Source organism: Protomyctophum parallelum (genome assembly GCF_964188405.1).
Source record: "Protomyctophum parallelum genome assembly, chromosome: 23".
NCBI classification, from domain to species: Eukaryota; Metazoa; Chordata; class Actinopteri; order Myctophiformes; family Myctophidae; genus Protomyctophum; species Protomyctophum parallelum.
Genome location: NC_139715.1, coordinates 17309283 through 17318641, shown reverse-complemented (window position 1 = coordinate 17318641; position 9359 = coordinate 17309283). Strand labels below are relative to the sequence as shown.

Here is a 9359-nt window from a genome sequence, read left to right as displayed (position 1 = left end):
AGTCTGAAGTCAACATTATGCAGAAACTGGAACATCATTAGCATTTTATAAATAAAAAAATGAATAAATTGTTTCACGAGCAGAGGTAGAGACACGTTTATGTTAATGCTGTAGTCCTTTTCCACGCAAGGACAAGAAGGGTCGTCAGAATTTTAGCTTTAGGAATAAGCCTCACAAAAGAAACGCAGCATTACAGGAACTACCATGCATGCATTTTAAAACTGCATTTAATATTTAATATCATTTGACATTTATCAGTCTTTCCAACGTATTTCTAATGGTTTGAGCCACTCTGATATAACCAGTTCAAATAAATACTGCAATGTAGATGTACTCCGTTACAAGTAAAAGTCCTCTATTCAAAATGTACTCAAGTAAAAGTACAAAAGTATTGGCATAAAAATTTACTTAAAGTACTAAAAGTAAAAGTACTCATATTGCAGAATGTCCCATTTCACAAGTTCAAAATGTGTACAAAAATATTGTGAAAATAGCAGATCTACAAGCTCACAATGCATCGATTTTTATCCAAAATGTAGTGAAGTAGAAGTGAAAGTATTGGAAATTGGAAATACTCAAGTAGAATTCCTCAAAATTGTAAGTAAGTAAATGTATTTAGTTACTTTCCACCCACGTTTCTGTATTTCTGCGAGCAGAAATCGATGCTAAAAATCTCAGGGTATTTCAGTGTGAAACGCCAACTTCAGTAACATGAATCATCCCAATAATAATATACGTTTTCGGTGCAGAGCTCACAGTCTTATAGTGCTGGAAAACCAGTGAATAGGTTATCCATTAACAACACACAAGCCGCCAAGATTAAGATTGTTACTCCCACTTTGTGATGTCCACTTCCGGTCTCGCAATCAGCAACGAGAAAGTCTGATCGCGACTATTACAGCACATTGTTTTGACCAGGAATTGGAGATAAATGGGTGTGTGCGCACTTCAAGATCGCGCACACCATTGCTACTATCAGCTAATAGCAACCCAACGCTAATGTAAGTAGCATTATGATTTGATCGATAATAAGCAGTGCACTATAAAAGACCAATTGTACCATATATCTACGGCAATGGCGCTAAGCGTGGTATTAATTGTAATGCCGTACATCTACGGCGTTAAATGTGTCAAGCCTGCGTTCTATTCTACAAAATTCCTTCTAAAAAAAATATAGCAGATGTACAATCTCACAGTGTGGCACGCAGTGACGCGATGTGAGCTTGTATATCTGCAATGTTTTGAATAGCCAACGGTAAAATCTGAAATGCCAAAGATATGCGTTCCCGGTTTTAGGCAAATAAACTGTAAGGACACAGGAATATAAAATCACTCTCACAGACACTGTTCTCAAATATACATCTTTATATCAGTTAATATCCCAAACACACAAAAAAGACATGTTAAAATATATATATATATATATATATATATCTACAAATTACAGAAATCTGTATTTTTTCTTTTTTTTTAAGAAAGATCTAAATAAACATGACAGCATAATAATATTCAAGAATCCACTGATAGAAAGACTAGATTAGCAAAAACAAGATATTTAAAGCAATGTAATAAACATTAGAAAAAAAAGACTAGATTGGCCGCAAAGAATGACACATTGATAAAAAAAGTACTGTACTTTTAAGTTGTTTCACAAAGAGCATCTGAATGCAAAGCTAATAATGAAGCCTAAGTTATACTCCATCATGCGATGGTGTGGCTTGCCAAAGAGAACAGACACCCTCACATGATGGGGTATACTAATAATATTATATAAACCCAAACACAATTATTTTGTCATTTTGTTTTATGCTAACATTTTTGGAGGCAGTGTGCTAGCAATCAGATAATGCTTTGACTTTTTTTAATTGCAAACCACTGGATGTGTTGCAATTGAATGAATGAATGCTGTGCATGGTTGACAAGGATTTGCCGTCGAGGTTTTCATTTTCTTCCGAGTACTGTGCTCCATATTCTGTCACTGTCATGTTCTTCCGAGTGCTCTGACACAAATTATAATAATTATTATCATTATCACATAGCAGAGCATAAAGGTGGTGAATAATAATAACAATTTGGAGCTTGGAGGGGCCGCCACATTCACAACACTGCAAACACGTGTTGAGAATGCGTCTATTGCACCTTTAGCAGGCACAGTAACGCACACCAAAGGTGGTGAGGTGCTGACCTTCGAGAACCTCAAAAGAAGAAAAGTGTCATACACTCCATATGCAGTGATATTTGATTAGCGTTTCGGTATGTTGGCCTTCCTTTGTTAATTCTGAGGGAGGAAGGAAGGAAATGTTAACGTTAATCAAATAAATTGCTGGAGCCAGAGTGTTCAACACACTTATTTCTTCTGTTTATGTCTCTAGCACCTTTAACAGAAGTAAGACAAGACATTTGACAAGACATCAAATCTGCTCAGCACCTCAAAAAAGGTCACCGTATCGATGGAAATGCATAACTATGTAGAAATATCTCATTGTTTACTTAACAAAACATACAGTAAGTCAATGTGCCAAATCATAATCCAATTTACTTCATTCCAGCGGGTGGAAATGCACTGAATTGTGCAGGTTATTTTTGCCCGATATTTCAAAAGTCAGTTTTATGATGAAAAGTATAGTCACGAGCCTATATGCAGCATATTGATGGAGCAGACCTGTTGGCACTGGAAACGTACAACACATTTCAAAGCACACAGTAAAATCAGGAGTATATCACAGGACAGGTCCATTTGTACACTTTCCTTAAATTGAAATAACACTCTGGATTTTGGTGTGCATTTCCCCAGTGGACAAAGAAAAAATATAAACCAAGCACTGGCAAAATAAAAAATACATGTATTTACGTATTAAAATCCTATTGTAATTCAAAATATACTGTATATTCAAATATTTACAGTACATTATTAAACCTCTATTCAGTCCACCCCTCCCCCAATCCTATTCCATGTTGTGGTTTGATGTGAGCTCAACCACCTGAAATGTATTAAATAAAGCATTCCTCTAGTAGACTTAATTATAAATTACATTTAATGTAGAAAAGTCCAAACTATTCCTATCCAAAATTCAACATCCAACATTCTTTCAATATATTCTGTTTATAGGTAGAATCTAGACCTGAATTCATGGCATTATGCAGATTTGCTGCTAATAAACCCAGACCTTTGATCTTTATGTATGCATACTGTACTTGTATCTCACAGAAATTCAAGAAGTACTAGTATAGAGTACGGCATCTTGACTGGAACTTAGTGTCTAGTACCGCATTACACTTGAATTCAAGAGTTCAGAGAGAGTTCCCGCATATTGGCAGTGAAATGTATAGTTCTGACATGCCATGAATGCAGGGTATAGTATGTTATGTCCTTTTTAAGGTTGAGGGAATGCCTATGAGCTAGAGCACTCCCTAGTATTTGCACAATAAAAGGGATTTTAAATGTCTAAATCTTCCACCATTTAGTTACTGTACTGTACTGTATCTTTTACTGTAAAATGACCAGGAATGTAATTTGTTTTACCTCTGCCAACAAATGACTTACATTAGGGACATTTATCACAGAAGAAGGCTAACTATGCGAGAAGAATTTGAAGAGTTAAAAAAAAATAAAAAAAATAAAAAAAATATCGATAAAGATTTGATATAAAGTTGTAAATAGAATCTGTACATTTGAATCTCTCTTTGAATGATCGAAGAACAAGAATACATATTTTTTTCTCCACTGATGCTTATGCATATTCAGAGCAGTCTTTGTGCGAGTGCACATAAATGGCAATGTAAACTTTCACATTAAGTATAGTAAGAAAACTAAATCATGGGTCTGAAATCATTCACTACTCCATATAGTTCTATGAATGGAACATATCGTTAAAAGAAAACCTGGACACAACACGGTTCACCATGTTACTTATTTGCTGTCGCACAATTAACCACATGGACCCTAGAGTCCTATTATGGGGCAAACAATCCGCAAAAAGCAGAACTAGAAGCTCACAATGTGTCGTGACTCGCAATGCATTGTGAGCTTGGCTATATTCCTTAAAGAGATTTGGTGTCGAGGGAAAAAAGGGGATTCTGCTAAGATCAGAATGAGACGATCACCTGTGGAGAAAGAGAATCAGCCTCCAATCTTTACATCAACCCTGATGGTAACAGCCACAAGGCCAAAGTAGAAACGTTGAAAAAGCCACCTTAGCCAGCAATGTCTTTGAGGCGGAGTCTGCCACGGACTTCACATCGTCTCAAACTAGGCATGGCTACCTCTGGTCCATAGCTCTAATGCCGTTGCATTTAGAGCTATGTTACCGATGACTTCCTAGGCTCGCATGAATGCAGACCAGCCTCTCGTCTGAGTCGTCTTTAGCGTAAATAAAAAGAACGTTTTTGCTTCTCACTAATACAAAGGCGGGTTGTGTCATTAGAAAGCCTACTTTCCTTAGTGGAAGAACTCTGAGCCCCCCACCACACGTATAAAAGGTACCTTTTGGCCAAAAAGGGATTATTTTCCCACCGGTTACTCCACTGCGTAAAAGAAATCCCTTTCTGGCCAAAAAGTACCTTTTATACGTGTGGTGGGGGGCTCAGAGTGCTTCCACTAAGAAAAGTAGGCTTTCTAATGACACAACCCGCCTTTGTATTGGTGGGAAGCAAAAACGTTATTTTTATTTACGCTAAAGACGAGAGGCTGGTCTGCATTTATGCGAGCCCCGGAAGTCATCGGTAACATAGCTCTAAATGGTCAACGGCATTGCAACGGCATTAGAGCTATGGACCAGAGCTAGGGCAGGGCAGTGATTCAATTGCAGGGGACTACGGGCAACTAAAGACATGCATATTGCATATAGGTGTTTAAGTGGTTAAAATGTGCCAGATAAACATTTTCCTTTCAGCACAATGCATGATAGTGACCTGTCGTACCCTACTTTTCATGTGGGATAATACTGTGAGTACAGTATACACTTATTATGGTGTAGTAATTATCACTCTACATTCGGACACCACTACTAATGGCATGACCACTATACTGTATATTGCACTATAGGGCGTGATTTTGGACACAGCCAAGGGCTGTGGAAAATCCATTTAGGTTATTTTGCGGCTGCCATTTTGGATGCCTCCAAGTGAACATGTATTTTGGGAAGCCAAAATGCACACACACCAAAAATCAACCGGCTGAGATCAGCGACCTTGACTAATAACATCAAAGTATCAGTGCTCGTCAATATATTTTTGTACATTCATTCATGCACAACAAGTCCATATGGGCACAGAATACATTTTTATCAAACAGGGCTGCAGGGATCGGTTTACTGACAAGATCCACTCAATTCAGGAAATAACCGTATTCATTATTCCCTCCATAACGGAAACTGTCTGAAGGTTTTCAGATGCAACCCAATAAGAAACAATTAAAGAGTGAATACTTTAGAATACAGTCTATAAATGATTTGATTTGTCGTATAGCGACTGGTCTCTAGCCCTGAGTTACCAACCCCCGAAAACATTAAATTATACAAAAAAAAACAAAAAAAAAACAGCAAACTTATCATAAATATTGTTCCTATATAGATAATACGACATACGTCAATGTAATCTGTACAGTGTGTAAGGGATACAGTGATACGCGTTGAGGTGAAATTACAAGACCGATGTTGAAACTGATATAGCATTTGAAACAGATCTGGGATTCCAGTAAGGCAAGAGTCCCGCCTAAATCTTCCATGCCAAGGACCCTCTGGATGCCATCCGCCCCCCCCCATTGCAAAAAAAATGCAACAAAACAAAATCATGCGTGTCTACTGATTACAGACTCAATATAATGGGTCCTATGCGTCCTGTCGTGTGTGTGTACGTGGCCGTGGAGGTCCTAGATCCACGCCTGCCTGCCTGTCAGCGTGCCCTCCTTTGCTTTCTTCCAAAAACAATTATTTACCTCATTCTCAGCTGAGTCAAACTACGATGGCGTTTGCTGTATTGACAATCTGGTTTTGGAACTGCGTTAAAATACAAAAAACAAAAAATACTGAATGGAATTTCTATCTGGCTGTCTGAGTTCTGCTTTCTATGTCCAAAAATACAAATACCCTTTGAAAAATGGACCTGGACTCCATGAAGTATACTGTATATGCCGAGCTGCAAGAGTCTTGCAAAATAACTTGGGATCAAAGCCAACATGAAGGCAGACACGCTTGTTCATGGCGATCACACAGCATTGCTAACAACAGCAGGGAGTCCAGAGAGTGACGTTGTGGATATACATGAAAGCCAAGTTCTTGTCCAAGAGGATAACACAGTTAACTAATGAGCCCGTCTTCAACCCAATATCCTTTGTGATCAAATATGGAAAAGGAAAGAGAAAAAAAAGACGGGTAGTGCGTCCAAGGAAAGTGGCTGAACCTGGTGGAATTCATCCAAAACGTTTCTGGTTTTCCCCACCGACACTGGTGTGAACTACACTAAGATAATGGACTGTTTGATGCAACGATGCAACCTGTAGTAAAGTTGCACCAGCCTCATAATGCAAATGAAGTCCCAGCAGTTGGTTTTAACGGCCAAACTAATATTGTTTATTTAAGCTGTTTGAGTCGATAATTGATAGACCATTGACTGCTACATGTGATGTGATGACTGCTACGTGTGATGATTGATGATGATTTGGGTGTGTCTAAATAAAAAGCCTCACAAAGAGTGAGGGCATCGTCGGTGCTGTTAGTATATGTGCTCACATTGTGAGCTTATAAATCATCTATTTCCAATATAATTTAAGAATAATGTAAATGTATTTTCATAATGGTTTGTCCTTATTTCTTATAATTATAGGTAGTTATGTTATGGTTTACGGTATATTCTGTTCAATATACTGTCCCAAAACTAGTGCAACTACAGCAAAAGAACTGCTGATTGAAAGGGTACAAGGTCTGACATATGGTCCTGACTGACTTTGGCCCGAATTCAGTGGGAAACAAAAAAAATACATTTGAACATTACACAAACTCGTCTATTTTCTAAATAATTTAGATTCATTAATTTATTTTTCTAATGGTTTGTACTTATTTCTTAGGTACTTATGTTATGCTTTACAATATATTTTGTTAAATAAATGAACAATATTCAAATGAATGCAGCTTCTTAAAACATGTGTTTTGCATTCTCAATGAAATAGCTTTGGCTATACAAAGGGAGAATAGACCATCTAACAAGCTCACAATGCATCACTTACGCAACATGCTGTGAGCTTGTACAGTAGATGTCATTTCTGCTCTTTTTGAAAGTGACAACATTTGCAAAATAGGATGCCAGGTTGAAGGCGGTTAAACTGGCACAATAATATTTTGAAGATTGCAATAGTTGTGTGTAAATTATGCCTCTTTTGGTTCCTATGCGATATTTATGTTGTAGCTTGTAATAGATGAATGTAGTTGAATCTAGAATAATCTAGTTATACCTCATGGTTGGTAGAATTTGAACACGCAGGAATGTTTGTTTGCACTTTTTTTCCTTTCTCTGGACATAGAAGAAAATTGCCAACCACAATATGGTGGCCACTTGTTTAATTTTTCTGCAAGTTTTGATTTGGTTATTTGAGATTCTTGGTTCACTTATTAACTTAGCCAAGACTGGCTGCAAGCAGCACTTCCGGGGGCCACCCAGGCTCTATGCACAACAGGCCTCCTCCTTACTTCCTTCACAGGTGTTACCAATAATACTAACGAAGGAAAAGGGAGTTCCACCGCGCCTCAAGCCTGAGGTAGGCTATAGTCTGGTGCGTCTCAGAGGCAGGACTGACGAAGACAGTGGAGCATCACAGACAGTTCGAGCCCTTTTTAATTCACAGGGTGCAGGTAAACAAAATGACGATGTGTTGGTTACATCTTGACCTGACGAAGATGTAACAGACACATCAAAATTAAAAAGGGCTTCAACCATGTGATGCTCCATTGTCTTCCTTCCTAATGCTAATGGAGGCTCTGTTCCATTCTGGTAAAACAGATTCAGGGTGCTGATATACTGTGCATAATGTTTTCTCACTGGAAAGACTACCGTTACACCAGTGCGTCTCAAACCTTGGTCCAGGGACCCTCCTGGTTCCTTGAGGGGGTTACAAATAGCCCCATATATGGGTGTGTAACTCTGAGGAAGAGGAAAGAAGAGGCCCAATTTCTTTCCAAAATGGCTGCTGTGCATGAAGCCCGCTCTGAACTGACATCCAATAAAAATAAATTTAAACAGAAGGGAAATAATAATAATAATAATAATAATAACAGTAAATAAACAGTTCCAACAAACTTGAAGTTCAATGTTCCTCAGCAGGAGGGCGCTTTCTTGGCAGTGCAACGTTTTTTTCTCCCCCCCCCCCCCCCCCCCCCCAGTCTCCATCGCCTATATGTCTCACATTGACTGTCATAAATTGATTGAAATCTTTGGAATACTTTACGATATGAATTCTCTTTGACGAAGCGGTCGCACAAAGACGCCCCCCCCCTCTGCCTCCCCGGAGTCACATTCATCACGTCAACAGAGTCGATATCTGACTCGTTCCCGACGCTTTGTGCGCGTCTCGTCCACAAAGCCAACGATCCTTTTGAACGGATGGATGAATGGATAGATGGATGTGGCTGACATGATGAAGCTTAGCCATTGTCATCTGGACACATTCATCACTGTCATTGTTTTTGCTGTTGTCATCACCGCAAGTATATCATCATCATCAAATGCATCATACCGTCGCAAACAAATTACAAATTCCATTTGGCACAACGGACATTCCTGTCAGTGATATTTTGTGCAGCAAAGCAGACGACCTTTAAAATTCCACTGGGTCCCAGTTCTCATTTCATTTCATTTTTCATTTTAGCAATTTTTTTTGACATACTCTCCCCCGCAGCGCCATAATTTGTGAAGATGAGTGGAAAGAAGTGTGGATCAAAGAGGAAAGATGGTGTATATATAAAATAAAATAAAAAGAAACGCGACCGCAAAATGGCATCCGTGCATCTTAATCCTCCGCCATTAATGGGCTGCGTTCAGTGACAACATGAGCAGTGACGTTTTAACGACATCCCAGAATAAACCGACTCTCGTTACTTTTGAGTGCCGGGCTTCAGACCTCTCACTCTGCCCGCAGAAAAGGCTCCTCGGAGGGTCACCGAGGGTGGCACCCACGCATCAGAGGGTCACCGAGGGTGGCACCCACGCATCAGAGGGTCGCCAAGGGTGGCACCCACGCATCAGAGGGTCGCCGAGGGTGGCGCCCACTCATCGGCTGGTCTCACTGGGGGCGAGACATTTTCAGAGGAAGGAAGAAATTCCGACGAGCGGCCGCCTAAAACCCGTGTTTTTTTTGTCGTTTTGTTTTT

The 9359-nt window shown here is 39.2% G+C and overlaps 1 protein-coding gene across 4 annotated transcripts in view; it reads right to left on the bottom strand.

The window, feature by feature from the left end:
* Positions 1 to 8519: 8519 nt before the first annotated feature.
* The window catches only part of dgkza (diacylglycerol kinase, zeta a), a 141392-nt gene continuing 140552 nt past the window's right edge, over positions 8520 to 9359 (bottom strand). For all 4 annotated transcript variants that reach the window (XM_083758983.1, XM_083758984.1, XM_083758985.1 and 1 more), the window contains one exon: positions 8520 to 9359. This exon is cut by the window's right edge and continues 215 nt beyond it. The gene's annotated coding sequence lies outside the window, so the exon portion shown is untranslated.